General features: G+C 48.7%; 1 long non-coding RNA gene and 1 pseudogene across 1 annotated transcript; both read right to left on the minus strand.

Annotated features, from left to right (window-relative positions):
- Nucleotides 1-1403: 1403 nt before the first annotated feature.
- On the minus strand, nt 1404-2524 carry LOC140627544 (uncharacterized). The gene is made up of 3 exons (XR_012026231.1): nt 2280-2524; nt 1715-1952; nt 1404-1507 (listed from the first exon to the last, which is right to left on the minus strand). It is a non-coding gene; the product is annotated as an uncharacterized lncRNA (long non-coding RNA).
- Nucleotides 2525-3792: 1268 nt separating this feature from the next.
- LOC140628542 (BTB/POZ domain-containing protein 2-like) lies at nt 3793-16064 on the minus strand (annotated as a pseudogene).
- Between the last annotated feature and the right edge of the window lie 5226 nt (nt 16065-21290).

The raw sequence follows: 21290 nt of genomic DNA on the forward strand, positions 1-21290 counted from the left end.
CCTAACCACCGGTACAGAAAATAAAATAACATGAATCAATTAGCGGGACTGGCTGCGATTGGAGCAAGCCTGGTGTAAAGGAATCTCCCGTTCCCTCGGAGCGCACAGTTGGCTGGAAGGAGCCCCAGTGCAACCCCTCCACGGGCTTGGCTGCTCCCGGGGGCCCTGGGAGGGAAGGCCTGCCCCCACCCCATCTGCCACGGGATGGGGCAGCTCCCACAAGAAAGTGGGGGCCAGAGCTGGGGCACAAGAGCTATGGAGTCAGCACCTGAGCCAGGAGATACCGGAGAGGCAGGCAGGTGGGAGGAGAGGGAAGAGGCACAAGGAGGCCTCATGGGTAGAAGGGTGTGTGAGGACAGTCCGGTGTGTGCAAAAGGAGGGATGCTCTTCATTCCAGCTGCCATGCTTCCTGAGGGCCTTTATTGCCTCTCGCCCAGGGCCACATATGCTCTCACTTGAGTGTCATTGCCGGTCAGGGGACACTGGCATAATCACCCCATTGTAGAGATGTCCCGGAAGCTCAGTACAGATTTGCTGAATAAATAACTGAGGGAGGAATAAATAACTGAAAAAATAAATATGTGGGGAGGCTAAAGTCAAGTCGAGGATGTCATGTGACAGTTCTTAACATGTTAAGAGTGAACTGCAGGATGCAATTTCCTTGAAGGAAGGAAAGAAAGAAAGAAAGAAAAGAAAGAAAGAAAGAAAGAAAGAAAGAAAGAAAGAAAGAAAGAAAGAAAGAAAGAAAGAAAAGAAAAGAACGAACCCAGCCCTACCCTGGGAGTCCGGAAAGCTGTAGCTAAGCCACATTTGTTCCCCATCGTAATTCCTGCGAGGTGGCCTTTGGATCCTCTATTGGCCTTGCCACGTCCCGCCTCTCTGCTTGCCCACCCCTCTGAGCCCTGCCCGGCGCTCCGGGCCCTCTGTGTCCCCCACTCTGGTCTGGAACCCGCAGTCCCCGGTGGAGAAGCCAAAGCTGAAGCGGAGGCCCGGCATCCGGAGCCCGCGCTGCAGCTCCAGGGCTCTTATCTCCCATTCTCATCCACTAGCGAGCCCTAGCTGATAAATCACCAATTTCTCCCGCCAGCCCTCCTCTCCTCTCTGCACTGACCCTGCTGGTTTATAAGAACTCTCGGGGAATTTTTTTTTTTTTTTTTTGCCTCTCCACTCTCTCTCCCTGCACCTCCTCCTCTCCTGGAGCCACTGTTAATGAATCAAATTGCCCTTCGACTTGAATTACCGGGAAAGCAGGCTCACCCACTACTCGAGGTAGATGGGATGGCTGCCCCCGGATCCACACTGGCCTCGTCACCATGACTCAGAGTGGATGTTTATTTTTGAATCTCGCATCCTTTATCTGAGAAAATGGACTACCGATGGGAAACAATTACCTCCCACTTACCCCACAGGGCTGATGGGAGCAGATGGCACGTGCGATGCAGAAGCGGCACACTGCATTAATGTCATCAGCAACGATCACAGCTGTAATGAGTCCACATCACGGGGACTGAAAAGCGAGGAGAGGAAAGAGCAACAGCTGGGCACTTCAGCCAGATGTGGCCGCAACCACTCAAATGGCTTGCTCTAGTTTCACTTAATGGGCAGAGAACGATGCGAAGCTACAAGGGGACCGGCGGCAAGCAGCCCGGGCTTTGGACCCTGCCCATTAGCAGGGAGCCACGCTCCTGGGAGCACCTGGCAGCTCCTTGCTTACCTGGGCCCCCTGAACCGCCGCCCCTCGCTCTGGCTGCGCCGTGTGAGCGTGCCCGTGCATCTGTGTCTGCGACCGCACAGCGCCTCTGCCAACTCTGCCCAGAAGAAAATGCGGAGCATAGTCACAGGAAGGTCTACACACTCGGAGTAATGTTCAAAGATAATACATAATGGATGCAACGAAGACCGGCAGTGACACTTCACAATTTGCTGAATCTGGGACGCTGTGATATCAGAGGCTGTAAAGACAGAAGCACAGGTCAGTTTCTTATCTGTAGAAAGAACAGGGGTGAGGACCAGTGATCCGGCCAACGCTCCCTTCACTTCACAGGGGTTGGGGCAGCCAGGGAAAATCACCCCACCGCAGAGTCTGACTCCTGCCCAGCTTGCACCACAATCGTAATTTCACCCCCCATCCCACCTCCCCCGCCTCCTTTTGCTCTGGTCTTTCTGCAAAGCCCGGATGAGCCCAAAGATGCCCTCAGATTCTTTCCCCTCCCTTCTGGCTGGCCCATGAAGTGGGTTCTCTATCAAAACCATGAATGTGGGGTGCCTGGGTGGCTCACCGGTTGGCTGCCTGCCTTCGGCTCAGGTCGTGAACCTGGGATCCAGGATCGAGTCCCACATCGGGCTCCCTGTGAGGAGCCTGCTTCTCCCTCTGCCTATGTCTCTGCCTCTCTCTTTCTGTGTTTCTCATGAATAAATAAATAAATCTTTAAAAAAAAAACTGTGAACGTGTAGGGTCTTAGTGTACTTTCTGGGGGACAGGTTTATCTTACTGGTTGTAACCAAGTGAGAAGCTTTCTGCTGGTAGCTATCTGCAGGCAATGGATGAGCTCTTGCAGATGCACAGCCAGATCAAAAGAATTCAGTGACTCAGAAAAAGTTGCACCACTTTGAGAGTATCGATATTTATAGTGATTATCGAACAGTAAGGTCACAGAATGCAAAAGCTGGAAGTAAACACAGAGAAGAAATTGTGCACAACCCCCTCATTTGGCAGAGAAGGAAGCCGGGATGACACAGGTTATGATCGCCTGGCCCCACTTGATAATCGAGGCCTCTGGACTCTTAGAGCAAAACATTTGCTGCTATACTACCCACTTTTCCCCCATTACGGTCTGCCTTTATTCAATGTCAGAACAGATCTTTGTTAATTGTTTTGTGTAAATGAGGATGATACTTATCTCTATAAAGCCTAAGCTGTTCATTGGGTTGTCTTTGTTGTTTGTTTGTTTGCAGGTACATTTCTTTTCTTTATTTTAAAAGACTACTTGGGGGTATGGTGTGAGGAAGGCGCACCTTTCATGATTTTGGGGAGGACACAGTTTCCAGAAGGAATCTCTGGGGGAAAAGTACACAGAGTTTGAGAGAGGGGACATACTTGGAAGTTGGGGGAAGGGTGGTGCCCTCCAGCACCTCCTAGCAAGGCATTCACTCAGAGGCCAGGTGGGGCAGGGCCACAGTGTGTACAGGAGGGCTAGCCAGAGACATGGCCACCAAGGCTGGCTCACAACATTGTGCCTCCCAGGAACATAGGGTTTGAGGTCCATGCACTCCGCTGCAGGGGTTGGAGAGGGCCCATTCAGAGAGTCTACACAAGTATGGCCCTTCCCTAGGCCCACTGGGTGGGCCTGGGCATGGCAGGAAGCCAGCCTTCAGGACTTTGAGGGGACTGGAGTCCCCTCCATGAGTCCTACTCTCCAGAGGTCAGGCCAGTGTGCTGGTGGCCAGGCTAAGGATGGCCTAAACATCCCCAGTGTACTCATTGGGAAAAAAGAACACAAGACCTCAACCAAATGCACTAGAAGTACCCCCTCCATACTCCTACAACAATTGGAAATCCAAGATGCAGTGCCACATGCTATTAAACAAAGCAAACATGAGACAAAAACCTATTCAAATCCAATGGTCAGGCAGCTGGTCAGGAATCCCAAGATTCAGGGACGGTGGGCAGGAAACCACACCCAGGGACCCTATGGACCCTCAGTTCAGGGAGGGACTAGGCCAGCCCTATACCCCAAGTCCCAAGGAATTACCTCACACAGCCCTTGCCCCCACCAGCCACCTCTTGGCTCCTTACCAGGAATGTGAAGACCCTCTCCTGATGCCCAGAAATGTGGCAGGGGGCAGACAGACAGCATCAGGGGCCACCAGGCCTTGGCATGAAATGCGTGGTGGCCCACTTGCATCAGGTGACTTCAGGGTCCTGGCCATCCTCCGTGGACATGCTGGGGGCCTGGGGGGCCTAGGTGTAAAGATGTGGCTGTCCTCCACCCACCCGCGGTTGTTCCTGGCCACATAGCAGAAGATAAAACACGTCTAGGCCTTCTGTCGTGGCTGACTCATGGGTCACCTTGGGCAGACCTTTGGTGCCTAATGAAAGTCCAGGCCCTTCAGCACAGCATACGCTGTGTAGATAATATTGGGCAGCGCATCCATGGGCTCTTTGAACATGACCCAGGAAGGTGTTGGTGGAGTCATCACAGCTGAAGCCCCTATCATTCTGGCCCTGTGTTCCTGCCCAAGTGGATGATCTGGATGTTCACATGGTCATCAGTGGGCCCGTGGCTGGAGCCATAGAGCCCAAAGCCAACCACGAAAATGCTCGTGTTGATGGAGACCTTGAGGCAGTTGCTGGTGCCTCCGTACCCCTGCTGGAAGCTGTTCCTGTGGAGGCAGGAGCACGCTGGTGGATGAAGTCCACACGTGGCTTAAAGGAGGCCGTCAAGTGCAGGAAGAGGCTGCCCACCTGGCGGTCCACGAGGAGGCCCTCCTGCACCGGCTCCACAGCAGACTCCCAGATGGTCATCAGTGGGAAGCAGATGAGGGCAAGCGCCTTGCCCAGGATCTTGCACTTGTTCTCTTGCATCACCTGTGGCTGCTGTTGCTGATGCTCAGCCTCGGCCCAGAGGCCCAGGGTGCCGAACAACTGAACAAGCATACCTCGGAATACTCAGGGTGTCTGTCCGACCCGAGCATGCCACCAGTGTGTCCAGGTCGAGGTCTGTGAAGCCCTCAGCAGCAACAGCGTCCGCTGTGTTTCTGCCACATTCTCCAGGTGTGGGCTGGCCTGCTGCAGTTCGTGGAAAAGTCTGGCCCACGTGGGCAGCAGGAACACATGGCCATCCTGGAGCTTATTCTCCTGGAAGTCCACGCGGTGGGCCTCGAGCACCCACACTGCGTGCCTCTCGGTCGTGTACCACGTGGTGGTGACTTCAGCCGAGTAGAGAAACTGGAACAGGGCAGGAAGGCGGTGGGCTCCACCTCCGGCAGCTTCATCTCTGTGCACGCAGTGCCATGCCTGTGAACATGGCCCAGAAGACGACCCCTCCCCGGCCTGCAAGTGCACAGCCCGAGTGTCTCGTTGTTGAGGGGGGAAGGCCAAGTTCCTTCAGTGGGCTCAGGGCCCTGCCAGTTGCATCAGGCTGTGCAGCAGCACGCCACTGGGCTGTTCGGCCGCCTGCTCTCTGCCTGCTAAGTGGGATGCCCCAGCGTCTGTGTTGGCCTTGGACCGGCCAAACCCACTGCTCCCACCCGCCCTGTCCCCGCGGGGCCTTGGAGCCTGGCCTACACCTGTCCCGTTGCAGTTTATCTTCACCTCCACGGTTTTTAATCGCTGTGAATGCTGGTGGACTCCTCAAGCCACTTGGGCCTGGCTGCTGTCTCAACCACTTCATCGGAAACTGCTCTTTGCAACCACCTATTTGTTGCTACATCCAAAGGACGCTTCACAGACCACACCTGACTTAACACCTTGGCGACATTTCTTCTTCCCAGAAAGCTTTGCCTCGGTGCCACTCAAAAAGCATGCTTCGTGAACTTACACCAGCAGGTAAACTGTTGCTGATTGGCCATGAAGTTAAGTTCAGAAACAGAGAATAACGGGAAATTTTGGCAGAGGAATTTTTGTGTGCTGAATCTAATAATAAAAAATGCGGTTTGTATCTTGGATGCCTGTTAATTTTTTTTTTTGGATGCCTGTTAATTTTTGTTAATCCATTTTATTGCATTTCATCACCAAAGGATTGGTTTGGGACACGTGTTGTAGGGAGGAGGGGGTCCCCACTCCTTTTCCAAAGATAATATAAGAAACACTGCTACAAAACACTTTTTTTCTCTCTGAATCTAACTCTCCTGGCTTCCCTGCCACTCCAGGCTTCAGAAGTTTGCAGGTTGCCTTCATGTCTCTCAGAGCCACAGCTCTTCCCTTTCCTGATGAATGCCTGTGCATCTACTGGGTCTCAGCAGAGAGGTCACTCCTCCAGGAACCTCTCCTCTGCTCTTCCTAGAGCCCCTCACTGTCCATAGCATCAACATAATAGTCCACATCAGATTTCAGTTGTAGCTGCCAAGCCTTATTGCAAACCATCCTCTAGGTTATGTGATTTCCAGTTTCTGGGAAGGGCGAAGGAACAGCAGTGGTGTTTCGGCCAGAGAACTCATCCTGGTGGTCTGTGTGCATCCCGGGAATCTGCCAGCCTCTGTGGAGGAAAAGTGCCTTACCTTAATTTAAGCACAGATGGGGAATCAGGAGCCTGGATTGAAGTCTTGGCCAGGTAGAGTGTTGCCCACCAAATGAATGCCACAGCCTTCTCTGTCCTACGCCACAGTATCCTGTAGAGTGAGTAAAAGGCAGCCAGGGTGACCCTTGGGGCTAAGCTAAGGGGGTTACTAATTAGTGATCCTATAGCACACTGAAAATAGAAATGTCAAGTGTTACTATTCATAGTCCTATTTCCTCTGCTCTGGTTTCCAAGGTCCCTTATGCTTGCACTCCAGAACCTCTGAAAAGTAACAAGAACTGTGGTTTGGAGGGAAAAGAGAGCCATAACTGTAGTGTAGTTTAGTATGACTAGAAAAATAAAATGCAAAACAAGAGGCTGCCTTTCTAGAGTGACCCTAAAGACTGAAACCCTTAGAAAGAAGTTAACTACTTTAATACATAAAACATAAACCTTTGGCATTGAAAAGAAAAAAAATGGAAACAAAAGACAAGTGAAAACTGACAAAAATCTTTTTTACATAGCCAGCAATTGAAAGAAGAGTATCCTTAATATATAAAGTACTCTGGCAATCAATAAGAAAATGAAGAATACCAAAATAGGAAAATGGGCAAAAGGCATGAGTAGGCAATCCACAAAAGAAGAAATATAAGTCAACTCTATATGAAGACTGAAGAGGTGCTGTTTCATTTGGTATCTCTTTGATTACCAATGAGACTGAACCTATAGAATATAATTTTTCATTTACCAGCTAGGCGAAGATTAAACCTATTGATCCTCCCCAGGCAAAGTGAGGGGAAAGGGGCATTTACATTTGCCACTAATGGGACTATAAGTAGGTTCAGCCTTTCTGGAGAGCAGCCTGGCAATGTGGAACAAAAGCATGGTCCTCTGACTCACAGATCCCACCTATAGGAAAGAATCCTAAGGAATAAGCAAACGAGTAAACAAGCATATAGTAAAGATTGGTTATCTCGATGAGGTTTATATAGCCAAGCCGGAAACTACCTAAATGTGTATTGCTAAATGATTGGTTAAGCACACAGTGGAATACTATACAGTCACTTTTAAAAAGATGAATAAGGGATGCCTGGGTGGCTCAGTGGTTGAGCATCAGCCTTTAGCTCAGGGTGTGATCCTGGGGTCCTGGGATCGAGTCCCGCATTGGGCTCCCTGCAGGGAGCCTGCTTCTCCCTCTGCCTTTGTCTCTGCCTCTCTCTGTGTGTCTCTCATGAATAAATAAATAAAAACCTTAAAAAGAAGATGAATAGCTTTGTATCTATTGATATGGAAATATGTCCATGACATGTAGATGTCACTAAATGAAAAAAAAAAGTTGGAAACAGAAGGTGTAAGATGCTTCGATTTTTTGAGCATTTTTAAACCATGTATGTGTAAAAAAAAAAAAACGTCTGGGTAAAAGCGCCTCCAATCACACTTTCTGAATGATGAGATTACAGGTGATTTTAATTTTCTTATACTTTTCCATAATTTCTTGATTTTTTTTCACAATGAAAATTTACGATTATCTCCATTGAAAAATACCTTTTAGGGAGCACTTGGTCTGGCTATTCTGGCAGTTTTATGGAAGTGAAAGAAACAACAAATGAGGACCTACATACATAAAATAAGGAAGTGAAATTTTTAATCAGTGAAAGATTTGATTGTTTCCCTCCAGAATCATTATTTCCTTATTCATTTTGAAATCCACTTGCTTCATTCATGGAAGCTTCCTTACTCCTACCAGCCTCATCTCTTTCTTGAAAATATCCTGGAACATTCTGTCACATTAGCTATCCTTGCAATCATTATTGGGTATAACTAACTATACATGTATTTTTAATGTAAAATCACTAATAAAAAATAACTATCAGTAAACTCTGCTAAAAAAGCATCTCTCCTCAGGGATATATATCATGACCCTCAAACCTCTGAGTGAAGCTGTGCACAGGTCTGGCTGGGCCCAGCTCCAGGGGGATTTCTTTCCCCAAGGGCCCAGGGTACCCTTCACCTTTGCTGGGAGGCAATATCCCTGCTAGTGCCTCCAAGTGACCTTTGCACATGTCAACTTCTGGTGATATTCTCAATGGATCAAACCAGGGTCTGTAGAAATGTAACCTGGGATGCCAATATGTGTTCTGTTAACAGGTCTCATGCCATCTTGGTCTAAGAGTTAGGATAGGGATATGAAGAATATACCAGTTTTTTTTGTTGTGAAAGTATTTGCTAGAAAAATAAGAATATAGAAGAATCACAGTTCTCTAGACTATATTATTATTATGTCATTTATAATGGTTTATATATTATATACATATATACCTTTTGATATATAATAATACATAAGTATGTACACATAGTAATACATATAAGTCTTTTAATAGGTTCTGTATACATACCTTACATATATACTACACACATACATATATAATATTAGTTTGAACCATAAGAAATTTCTTATATCGCACTCTTTTTGACCTATAGAAATGACAATTTCATATGGTTCAACCTTACATGTCATTGTTCTGCTGGTAGCATCTGGACAGTTTTACGTGGATTTGCCTTTGACCAAAGTGTACCTATGTATGTAAGTGTGTGTGTGTGCTCTTAGAAACTCAGTAGAAAACCATCCCGCAAATTTTAAAAAATGAGTCTTAATCTAACTTCCTCTGGTGCTCTATTCAATAATTGCTTTGTTGAAGTTTCTTTTTGAGTCTGTGCTTTTTTTCAGAACTTTCATCTTTAAAAAAAGGGAAAAAAATTTTCCCAGGTGACATTCCTGTATTGCTTTTGATTTTGCACGTTACGGGCTCCACCGGTCACCCTTAGAGACCATTCCATCCTTTGACAACTGGCCAGAGGAGTGAAGCAACTTGCCCACGTTCACCCAGCTAATTAGGGCTGAGCTGGGACCAGAACCCTGGGTTTTTCTACCTTTCCAACCTGCAGAGGGAGTGGGGGCTGTTATCCTCAGCCCCCCTCACAAAGAACGGGCCTTGGACTGAGTTAAATAGCAGGGCCAGGAACCAATGGCCTGGAAGGTCGGAGGGAAAAGATCATCAGTTGACAAATGATCGTGATCACTATTAATGTTATTATTCATATGGTATGTCTGCAGCAGAAAACACGGGTTTATTTAAAATGCACATAATAATTTGAGTTTGCTCCAACATTTATTTTCTGTCTAAATTATTTTTTAACTGATATGAATGCCAAGACTTCTGAAGACAAAAAAGCAAGGCTTTTTAAAAAATCCATAACCTTAAATTAAGACCACATTTATTCACACTGCTGCTTGCAGTTCAGAACTTTCTCCCTTTTAACTCTTCAGTGACATCAGCAAGCCACATTTCCACCTCTTCTTGGCCCGTTCTGTAATTTTTTTCTGGAAGCAACTGCACTGGCAGGCCAGAATATAATGCATTTCACAGTAAGACTCCTAATGGGGTTTTTAGTAAACTGGCCCGACCAGCCCACTTCCCCGGCGAAAAGATGCCTCTAATTGATCTCTATGTAGAAATAGCAGCTGGTGATCAGAACCACTGTGCTCTGGTGGGTAATTATTTTATCAGGACAAGCACTTCCATCATGATAAAAGAGAAACAGCAGGACCTGGGGAGAAACACACCGAGAGGGCCAACCAGACAGACAGACACAGATAAGACCCAGCGAGAACCCGACTGTAGGACCCACAGCCATGTAGCCTTAAATGGAAAGTTTCTGATAACTCATGATGGATCGGAGGCAGGTGGAGGCAGGGAAAGCGTTGGGGGTAGGCTCCAAAGCGCGGGGAACTGGGGGGGGGGCAGGGGAGCGGTCAGAAGAGGCTGGCTCCCCAGAGCTCCTGCGCTTGCACTTAGCTTTGTTAGGGGGAGCTGTGGGGCCGCAAGCCCCGATTCCCCATCCCGCAGACCGGCAGCTTCAGGCCTGCGGTCCTTGAAACCCCCATAGCTCTTTTGGCAAAGAGTAGGTGTGTCCTGGCCAGGTTCCAGTTTGGGTAATTACAGCCTGTCAACCTAAATTCCCCCCAGGATTGCAGTTAAATATGGTACCCGTCTTCACAATTAAATTTTAGCTCTAATAGGACACTCGATTGTCATGTTACGTGACAGTTAAGTAGCAGCCGCATTGTACCCCAGAGGTAGCTGCACTTTTGTGGGGACTACAAAGATTTCTCTGGGTGTAATAAATGACCTGTAAGGACAGAACCGGGGTGTCTGGGGGGGGGCTCTTGCTGCTAAATTAGAGTTGGTAACAGTAAGACTTTGCCCATCATTAAAATTTTTTCCCCAAACTCTTTCCGGGGGGAAAAATATGGGGAACACATCATACCGCCATATCATTTCGTTGTTTTACCTGGAAAAAAAAATCAGGATGCCAGTTTGCTGCAGGACAGATGAAGGCTCCGATTACCTGTCCGGCTCCCCAGTCCCCTCCATTCCTTTGTCGCGACACCACACACATCCTCGCCTTTCTCTGAAGGTGTCATGCCCTCCCCCGGAACATCTTTCTTTTGTTTTCTGCTTCCAGAGACCTTTTATCCTAGCAAGGTCCAACTCAAAAGCCACTTCCTTCATGATGCCATCCATGATCTGCTATTCCAAATTAAGCATTTCTCCTCTTAGGGCCTCCATACACTGGTACCATTATCTTTACTCAGCACTAATTCAAATTTGTCTAATGCACTATTATAGTCAGTTGTTTATATATGCACTTAAACTATGAGCTCCTTGAGGACAGGGGCCTTGATTACTTTTCCTGATGCCCAAGCACAGCACTTACTAAATATTTCTGAAGGAGGGAAAGAAGGCATCTACTCTTTCTTTTCTGAGGGCATAAATAAGAATAGCTGGTAATCATTGAGTGTTTACTGTATGTTGATCATGGACCTGAGCACTTTCCAAGTACTAATTCAGCCCTCACCGTCTCATAAAGAATAGTTATTATTCTATAAATGAAAATACCGAGCCACAGAGAGGTTAGTTAATTTGCCCAAGGCCACACAGTCACTCAGTGGCAGCGCCAAGAGGGAAACCCACAAGGCTTCTTCTCCCCACAACTTCATACTCTTATGCTGCAGCATCAGATAGGGCTTTAATTAACCATATCAGTCCCCCCACTGTCTTCCATATTTCGAATCAAACTGGGTCTTTGAGAGCACAGCCTGGTTTCTAAAGAGGTGAGTGTGAGGACAGGAGAAGGTGATGATACCTAATGCACCTGTCTCCCTCCTATGCAGGCTATCCTAAATAACGAGTGGGCTGCTTTCCGAAATCCACATTCTTGTTTGTCAGTTTCCATCCTTGGGCAATTATTTCACACTGAAAATGAGAAGGTGATAATCTAAAGTATTCGCAGCCAGTCTTGCCGACAGAGGTGTGAGCAAGGAGGAACATAGCATGTTGTGATTAGAGAGAAAAGCAACAAACCCCAGTGATTGCAAAGCGTAAGAAAGGGGTCAGCCTCATTATTCTCCTGCATAGTTTGTGCACCCATAGAAATATTTTGTTCCAACAAGTTAATTCCTTTAAGTGGTGAGCGCCGAGTGTGGCAGACACGATTATCTTTCTTAGGTTTCTTGCCGCTTTCTCCCCACCCGGCTAGGAGAAGGATTTCTGCAGCTCACCTCGTGCAATTAGAAACAGCCCCACAGGGCAGAGGTGCAGCCTGCGTTCAGAGATACTCTTCTGCCGCTGAAATAAAAACAGCCTTTGAGAATATTCTCCTGCCAAAATCATTTTAGCATTTCACTGTCACACAGCGGGAGGCCAGGAGAGAGAGAGAGAGAGAGAGAGAGAGAGAGAGAGAGAGAGAGACAGAATCCTTTCCTTGCACAACCAGCAAGACCCCGTGAGTTTTTCCCGTGTGCAAGGAAAATTAATTAATTTCCTTTTTTTATTTTTGAGAAAGGGGGCCAGAAAAACATAGTTCAAGATGTTACATTTTCATAAGGAAGAAGTCTCAATTGTAAATGAGTTCCTCTTTTAAGACGAGGCTGTAATTAGATTGCCCCGGGTGATGATGAACGGGGAGGGTGAAGGGTCCTCGCTTTTCTGGAGAAAGCAGCACCCTCGGAGGCAGAAGGAAGGGCTGCCTCGGGCGGCCACACTGGTGCCAGCGCCAGAGACTTCTCTCCCGTGAAGCGGAGGGAAGAAAGGCTGGTTCTGGTTCGAAGCCCAGAACAGGCGCTACGGAGGCCTAGCCAGGGCGGTGGCCTACCCAGAGGCCGGCAGTGCCAACAGGGGGCGCTGTCCGGGGTGCTTACTGCACCACCTCTTCAAGCCCAGGTTCTCTTTTCTCTTGCAGCGAACCCAGCGAACTTGGGAACCACTTCAAAAATGCTTTAATTGTTGCTGTTGTTTCTACATGCCCGCCTGGGGCTGAAGCGTATCTCTTCCCCGAATCTGCATGCTGATACTCTAACCACCAGGACCTCAGAGGTGACTGCCTTTGGAGACGGGGTGTTTAAAGAGGTGATGAAGGTAAAATGAGGCCCTTAGGGTGGGCTTAATCCAGTCTGACTGGTGTCCTAAGAATGGGACATTTGCACACTCACAGAGACACGGGGGCGTGCAGGGACACAGCACCTGCCAGGTGAGGACACAGGGAACTACAGTCGTCTCCCAGCTGAGGACAGAGGCCTCCGGAGACACCAAATCTGTCCATACTTTGATCTTGGATTCCCCGCCTCCAGAACTGAACAAACAGAACCAAATAAATGCCTGCTGTTTGAGCCACGCAGCGTCTACAGGAGCTGGAGTGGACTAATAGCCAAGTATTTTTCAAAATGCAGTCCATGGACCACTTCCACCAGAAAGGAGAGAGCAGATGAAAATGCAGGTCCCTGGGCCTCCTGCAGGCCTGCTAAATCAAATCCCCAGGGCCCCGGGGATCTGCAGTTCCCTCCCCCCCAGCACCCCAGGCCATTCCAGGGCACACTAAAATTGGGATGTGCCCGCAGCCAGAATTTGCTGAGAGACTGTCACCTCAGTGGTGATCCGCAGAGGGCTACCCGAAGGCCACACTGCCTGAACCCCCCACCCTACCGCCTCTTAGAAAGGCATTCTTCGCAGTTAAACATTGCCTTCTCCCTGGTGGATCTCTTTTCAGTGCAAATAGCTCCTGGATGGGGGTGACAAATTAAGTCAATAACCTTTGAGTATGAATTCATTTATCAGCCGAATTCCTGTGGGATTGGAAGGATGCCAAACCTGAGCAAACCCGGAGAAGGGGGGGGACGAATGGGGGTTCAGAGACAGTGGTGTGGTCCGCACCGGGAGAAGGCGCCACCTTCGTGACTTAGCTCGGGCTAGCTCCACCGAGGGTGAGGCCACCCCCCAGAGGGGCAGCTGCAGAGCACACAGTGCACGGCTCTCTGGCGGGATGGGGGACAGGGACATGGTGGCCAGGCTTCTGGGAAAAGACTACTGACACCCGGCTGTCTACTGTTTTCCTGTCTGCTGCTGGGAAGCTGAGGGCAAAGCCAGGCCTGCCTGCCTGCCTGCCTGCGTGCCTGCCTGCGTGCCTGCCTGCGTGCCTGCCTGCGTGCCTGCCTGCCGGCCTGCCTCCCTCGGGGTGAGGTGCACAGGGCCACGCTGGCAGAACAGCTGAGAGGCCACGGGGTTGGCAGGAGGGGTGGCTCTGAGCGGGGACGGGACGCAAAGTATTTCACAAGTCCTATGGGCTCGCCAAGGCCCCATCGGAAGAGAAGGCAGCCAGAGGCGGGCGCAGAGTCCTCACCAACCCCTTTGTTTCAGGGTTAACCTCTCAGGGACCCTGGCGCACTACGCCAGGCACAGGCCTAAACCGCAGGGAGGGTCTGAGAGGGCGGCCCCCTAGTCTTGCTCTGTATCCCCTGACTTCCATTGTTAGTTATTTCCTTGCTGGGAAGGAGGTGGCATCCCTCCCCTCCCCCACCCCCAGAGGCTTGGCTTAATTCACTTTGTGAGTCCAGCTCCGTGTGCTCCAGGCCCCTGCAATTCACATGGGATGCTGTCTCCCGTGTCCCGCAATTTCTTGACACTTCCAGCAAGTCCTAACGGGCTGGGAGCATCCGCCCCTGTGTCGAGGCCAGTCTCCTGACCGCTGACAGGTGAGCGCCTTAGAGAGCTGTCAGGAGGCTGTGGCACCTGTGGCCGGCTTGGGGATGGCTAATGAGCTGGAGCTGGGAGCCCTCTGCGCAGGCCAGAAGCATCAAGGGCGTGCCAGCAGCCAGGGCACTTTGCAGCCCGTTGGGGGCTCTGGCATTGAGAAATGCGCTTCCCGGCTTCCCATTTTCTATGGAAAAAGGTGAACGTGAGGTGAAATCTGCAACAGACCCTGGCCCAGGCTTCCACGCTGTTCCTCAAAGCAGCAGATGGCTGAGAGGACAGAGATCAGCCTGGCCAGAAGAGCCACTGGCATGCCGCTGTTCTTTCTCAAGACCATGCTCCTTGCGACAGCAGACAGTGTTGGTGTCCTGCCCAGTCGCCCTGGGATCCCTGTGGCCCCCTTATGCTTGCACTCCACTACAGTCGCTGTGCTCTGACTCTGCACACTTCATCCAGCACTTAGGCTTGGCCTGGGAGGTCAGTCCTCAAGGCTAAGAGAAGGGAGCCGCTGCATACACCTGTACAGGCAACTGGCAGTGCCCGGAGGGGGGGGTCACCTACCCACCCACCCCCACCTCCTGGTGGCTCTTAATCATCGGCTGACAGGACCCCGGGGGTGAAAGCCTAGCTCCCCTCACTGGGCGGTACCAGCTGGGGGGCACTCACCTTCTGGAGCTGTATTGCAGGTGAGGCCAGGCAAGGATATGCCTGAGGGTGGGCCCTGCTTGGCTCCTTCTCTTTTCCTTTCCTGACTCCCCTTGGCCCCTGCAGATCACCCGGAAAGGACCTCTGTGAGGAACGACTCACACACAAATCCTCATCTCAGGATTGACTTCTGGTCAACTGGACATAGGTGATGCCTAAGACATCCCATTGTCCTCCCATCAGAGTCTCATAAGCAAGAGAAATGCTTACTCTTCCTCTCTAGCTCCCTTGCCCCGCCAACCAGCTCCTCCCGTGGACCCCCTACGGCTGTTAGCGGGAGCCACCACGGTCCTTGTCAGGAGTTCAGGAACCTGGAGGGCTTTGTGGTGTCCGATCCAGGCCTTCTCCCTCCTGCTGCCCTACCCCACAGCTCAGGCTTCTCTCTCTTACCTGAGCTAAGCCAATAAACCCGAGGGCATTATGTGTCTGCCTCCCCTCTCCCGTGTTTCTGGAATGTCTAGAACACTGAGAGCAAATGCATCCTGCTAAAGTACTAGTCTGATTCTTTTAATCACTCTCTAGATCACCAAGTCTTCAGCAACTCCCTAGTTCTTGCCAAAGTAAGTCTACCTTCCTTGTCTGGGTAGTCAAAGCCCTTCCCAACATGCATCTGGCCAGCGCCTCCAGATTTCTAAGGGGGCCAAGGTGGGAAGCCCCTGCTCTCTCTTTCTGCTGAACATGTTCACCAAGAATGGGCCATGTTAATGTGCTGAGATCATCACGGTGGCTAGGATCATAGTGCAAAAGACGACAGACAACCATCACTGCGGAGGCAGGTGGATAATGAGACACAGTGGGTAGGAAGTGAGACATCTCTCTGATTTTAGAATTTGACAACTTTCTTACTTACAATCATCTTATGGGGGCCATAGAATATTTTTGGATTCTCCCTCATAATACCTATTTAGTTGGATCTTTACCTAATGGGGCCTATGTCTAGTCTTGAGGTCTTCAGGCTCACCAGAGTGCCACACAGTTGACACCCACCCACGGCCCCCATGTTGGCCAGGATGGGAGGCCCACTTGCCCTGGCTTTTTCTTCTTCTAGGACCATGATGAACCCACCCCCCACCTTCTGCAGGATTCTGACATTGGGTTTAAGTCCACAATGTGGGTCTTCACTGTACGCCCTCCAAGGCAGCATGAAGCACAGATGTCATACTTTTCCTTTGGTTCTCTACAAGGACCTGAGTTCTCCCCACAGCAAGGCTCTCTCTTCGGTTTGGCTGAGCTCTCTCCCGGGACAATCTGTTGCCCATGTTTGACCTGCATCTGTGCCTTCAATCATTTGTAAACTCAGCCCACCAGAGACAGTCCACACCAGGAGAAAGTGCCACATTGAAATGTTTCAATCATTTGTAAACATTGAGTGTGGTGGACACTCCATGGCACTGTCCAGAGCCCACTTCAGAGGAGAACTTGCTATCCCGCTCCAGAGTCAGCCTCCAATGTCAGCTGTCTGTCTGAGCTGCTGAGAACCACTTTGCCCAAGATCATGTACTTTCTGGGGTGGTCCATGTCTGTTGAGTGGGCAAGGCAGGGATATGAAGGCCTGGCCATTTGGATCCGACATGGGACACCCTTAGGGTGTCCTTAGGGACAATCCTTGTTCTGGAGCTCCCTGTTGGGGTTGGCTGAAGTTTTGTCGGGCCTGTGACACAGTTCTGGTTCTTTCTCCATACAATCTTGCTTTGAACAGATGTCTCCTACCCCAGACTTGGTCTCAGCATCAATACCTGGTGAGCACCCCCAGAACTCTGGGATCAGGGACCATGGCTGTGCCTCTCTGCATACCCACAGTGCTAACCTGCAGGGCTTACTCTTAGGAGGTGCTCAGTAAATGTTTCCCAACCTGTTTCTTTCTTTCTTTTCTTTCTTTTTTTAAATATTTTATTTATTCATTCATGAGAGACACACACACACACACAGAGGCAGAGACATAGGCAGAGGGAGAAGCAGGCCCCCTGCAGGGAGCCTAATGTGGGATTCGATCCCTAGACCTTGGGATCATGACCTTAGCCAAAGGCAGATGCTCAACCACTGAGCCACCCAGGCACCCCTGCTGATCTGTTTCATTGCTACTTGACCACATGAAAAGCATTATTATGACTCTACCATTTTAAAGATGAGAAGACTAAGGCAGAGAGTAAGTGGGAGAGTGAGCACTTGAGCCCCGGCAGTCTGACTTCTGAGCCAGAGCTTCTCACCATCATGCTGGAGCTAAGCAGCAGATGCAGCGGACAGCTGACTACTGATAGTTAAGAGGAGCCACATGGTGATACAAGGCAGTGTCAGAAAGCCAGAGGGGAACAGACATAGCATTGGAAGCACCTCTGCAGAGCTAGTCGGCTCAGGAACTTTCTCAGCCTGTGTCATCTGGAATGGCCTTCTCTGTTTGCCCTGCTTAAAACCAGAGTGTTATATAGACTGTGTGAACCAGCCCCCAACACAGCCTAATAGCCCTGAAGCAAGCCCAAGGAGGTTAAGGAACTTGCCCAAGGTCACAGAGCTGGCTGGTGTCTAGCCCTCCAGACCCGCAGGGTTTCCCAGCCCATTTGGCTCCATCCTCTTTCCCTATCCCCTCCATACCATGACCCTATAGCTCCCTGTTAGTTAGTTGGTGAACCCTGGAGCAGGAATAGCACTTCCTGCTTGGCTAGGTCCACCTTGGACCTGGGAGCCTGCTGGCTCCTCAGTCACGCCCTCCTGGCTCCCTCGTGTGGCCCCATCAGTATTCCGAGCACCTCTGGCACTTAAAGGCAAGGGGATGAAGGGAAGGACAGTTGTAAGAGGGAGGCAACAGCGCTACCTCATTTTTATTGCCACCTTGCCAAAGTTCTATTATTACATTTCTCACTTCCCCTTAACATTAAAACATAACAGCACGGTGGCAAGTGGTTAAGTGCTATGAAATCAAACAAGCCTTGGTGTGAAACCCGCCCTACCTCTTTCTAGCAGTGTGACCTTGAGAAATTTACTGAAATTCTTTGAGCTTTAGCTCCTTCCTCTATACAGTGAGAGAAATAATGCTCAAGAGTTGCCTCATCAGGTAGTGGGAGGGCAAACGAAATAATGAATGCAGAGGGCTTGGCATAGGGTTCCGGAACACAGTAAGGCCACTGTAAATTGTAGCCCGTGTTATTTTTATGAAAGATACATAAGAGATAGCATATGCAGCACCCAGTAAGCATTAATCTGCAGTCCTCAGCAGGGAAGAACAAATCAGCGCATGCATTAATTAGGCCTCCTCATACTAGAAAGGACTTATCTGATCTACGCCATACTTCTCAGGATGGAAGTGGACCAGACTCACCATCTCCAGACCACGGTGTCTCCTCAGGCAGGCTCAAGCCGATGCAACGCCTCCTCTCAAAACTCACCATGGGATCACATCCGTAACCCCCACCATCCGGGTTTCCTTAAAGTCAGAACAAAGGCAATCTGTACAAATCATCAAGAACCAGGTGGAAGGCTGGCATGGGAAAGACAGGCGGCATTTCAATAACTCAGTAGACTGAGTTAACAAGGGCCTTGCTCACTGTGCTCCCACTGCAAACACACAGAGAGATCTGATAAGACGTAATGAAAAAATAAGTAAGTACAAAGCTTGAAATGGAGGAGGAAAGGAAGGAAGGAAGGAAGGAAGGAAGGAAGGAAGGAAGGAAGGAAGGAAGGAAGGAAGGAAAAGAGAGAAGGAGGGAGGAAAGAAAGAAGGAAGGATTGGAAGGAGGGAGAGAGGGAGGTTAAGGAGGAGAGGGAGGGAGGACAGGAGGGATGAACAAAAAAAGGAAAGAAATCCCCAGATTCTCAAAGGGATCTTCCATTTCAACTAGGAGCATTTATTGACCTAAAGCAGAAATGATGGAGTAAATAACTAGAGTAACGCATTTTAAATTTTGAGAGGATGCCCATAAAGAATCACAGAGCCTAGGCTTCCAAATCCCTTAGACATAAGACAGCACGATGCTGTAAGATCAGGCTGCCCAGCACTAGGCTAGGAGGAGATCCAGCAGGGAAGAAGAGGATTGGGATGGTGAAGGCATCCGTGAGCAGGAAAATTTCTTGCTGTGCTCTGTCCACTCACATCCTACCCACCAGGTGAAACAACAGATAAGTTTGGGGGATCCAAGTGCTGAAGGATGTTTTTCTTATCTCATTGTCCTATTTGAGTTCATATAGAATATGGGCTTGGGGATAAAATAGATCAAATCCTGGCTTTGTCACTTTCTATCCGCATGACAGTGGGAGGATTATATAATCACTGTGTCTTCATTTCTTCATCAATAAAAACAAAAACAATAGACGCTTTACTACCCATTACATAGAAATGCAATTCTCCATCATTCTCAATGCTTGCTGGAATAACACACACACACACACACACACACACACACACACACACACATTCATTCTCTCTCTCTCTCTCTCTTTCTTTCTCTCTCTCTCTCTATCTCTATCTCTATCTCTCTTTCTCTCACTCTCTCTGTATGAGTCAGGAATCTTCTGGTTACAAGTGATAGAGATTCATTTTCAACCAGGAGAAAACAAACCAAGGGAGATTTATGAATTCAAACAGCTTAACTGAACTCGACTTACTCATCTCTCTCGCTCTTTTCTTTGTCTCTGCTTTTTATTCATTAGCCTCATTCTCTCCTACTGAAAACAACCTTGTCCCTGAGCTGGGAAAGATTGCTTCTAGCAGCTGTAGTTTTTCCATCCTTACAACTCATAATCTCAAAAAATGATCCAGATTTTTTTTAGCAGAAGTATCTCAGGGAAGACTCTGAGTGGTCTGTTTTGGGACATGTGTCCTGCTCTAAACCATCCACTCTGGCCAACAGGATGGAATGTTCCAACTAGGCAGCACAGGAGTTGAAGGGGAGGAGCTGGGTGGTTTTAGACACAACTAAGTCTTAGCTCCCCAGAGAAAACAGAGCTTCCATTTCCAGTGGAAAGTGGAAAAGAGTCTTGGGAATAGGACTAACATATACCCACTCCACTCTACCCCTTGGCAGCCAAGAATCCATACGCTATGCCACAAATGTCCTTATGCCACTTAATGCATCGATCTCCCATACAGTAAACACCTACTTACCTTCTTCACAAAGACAAACCAAAGCCTTTTCTAGATACTCAGTTCAACTCCAAGTTCTGGGTTTCTGCTCCCCAAGACAGTTCTGGATGTAGATCTTCATAGGCTGCTCACCTTCATCTAAATCATGGTTTCTTAAACTTTCTTGTACCATGGACACCTCTGAAAGTCTGGTGAAGCCTATGGCCTCCTTCTCAGAACCATATTGAAATACATTTAGCAAAGTATTATGGTTCTAGTGGTGGGTCGAATAACTAGCACAATTTCAAAAGTGACTTCCGTGAATGACATTTTGAGAATCTATCACCATGCTCATATGATAAAAAAATCTATTATTTATTCTTGAAAATTACTACAAATGCTGTCATGGCCTCTTGCCTGCAATGATATTAAAAGGGAATTCTTGGGCTGCCCGGGTGGCTCAGAGGTTTAGCACCGCCTTCAGCCCAGGCCATGATCCTGGAGACCCGGGATCGAGTCCCATGTCGGGCTCCCTGCAAGAAGCCTGCTTCTCCCTCTGCCTGTGTCTCTGTCTCTCTCTTTCTGTGTATGTCTCTCATGAATAAATAAATAAAATCTTTAGAAAAAGAATTGCCTTTTATTTTATTTTTTATTCTTTTAAAGATTTTATTTATTTATTCATGAGAGACAGAGAGAGGGAGACACATAGGCAGAGGGAGAAGCAGGCTCCCTGTGGGGAGCCTGATGTGGGACTCGATCTCAGGACCCCAGGACCATGACCTGAGTGAAAAGCAGATGCTCAACCACTGAGCCACCCAGGCACTCCTGTGAAAAGGGAATTCTAACCTTTAGTTAAATAGTACTGAAAATAAATGTGACTTTTTTTTCCCATTCAAGTTCACAAGCCCTTTACATTTATAGACCCTATATTAAGAACCCTACATCTAAATGGTAAATATAACTACCCACTACACACAATGTACCCCATAGGCAGTTGTAAAGGAAAACAAAAAAATCACAACAAAAGCTCCTTCTCTTTGGGGAGAAGAGGAAACAATCCAGAAGGACCAGAGCCCACATTAGGTATCCTTTTGGAGGTTGGCAGCAAAATTCCATGCTCTGCAAAAGGAGAACATGGCTCATCAGAGTTGTGATCTCTGGGAGAACTTTTTTTTAAAGATGTTTTAAATTTATTTATTTATTTATTTATTTATTCATTCATTCATA

This window comes from Canis lupus, chromosome X, assembly GCF_048164855.1.
Source record: "Canis lupus baileyi chromosome X, mCanLup2.hap1, whole genome shotgun sequence".
Classification (NCBI taxonomy): Eukaryota; Metazoa; Chordata; class Mammalia; order Carnivora; family Canidae; genus Canis; species Canis lupus.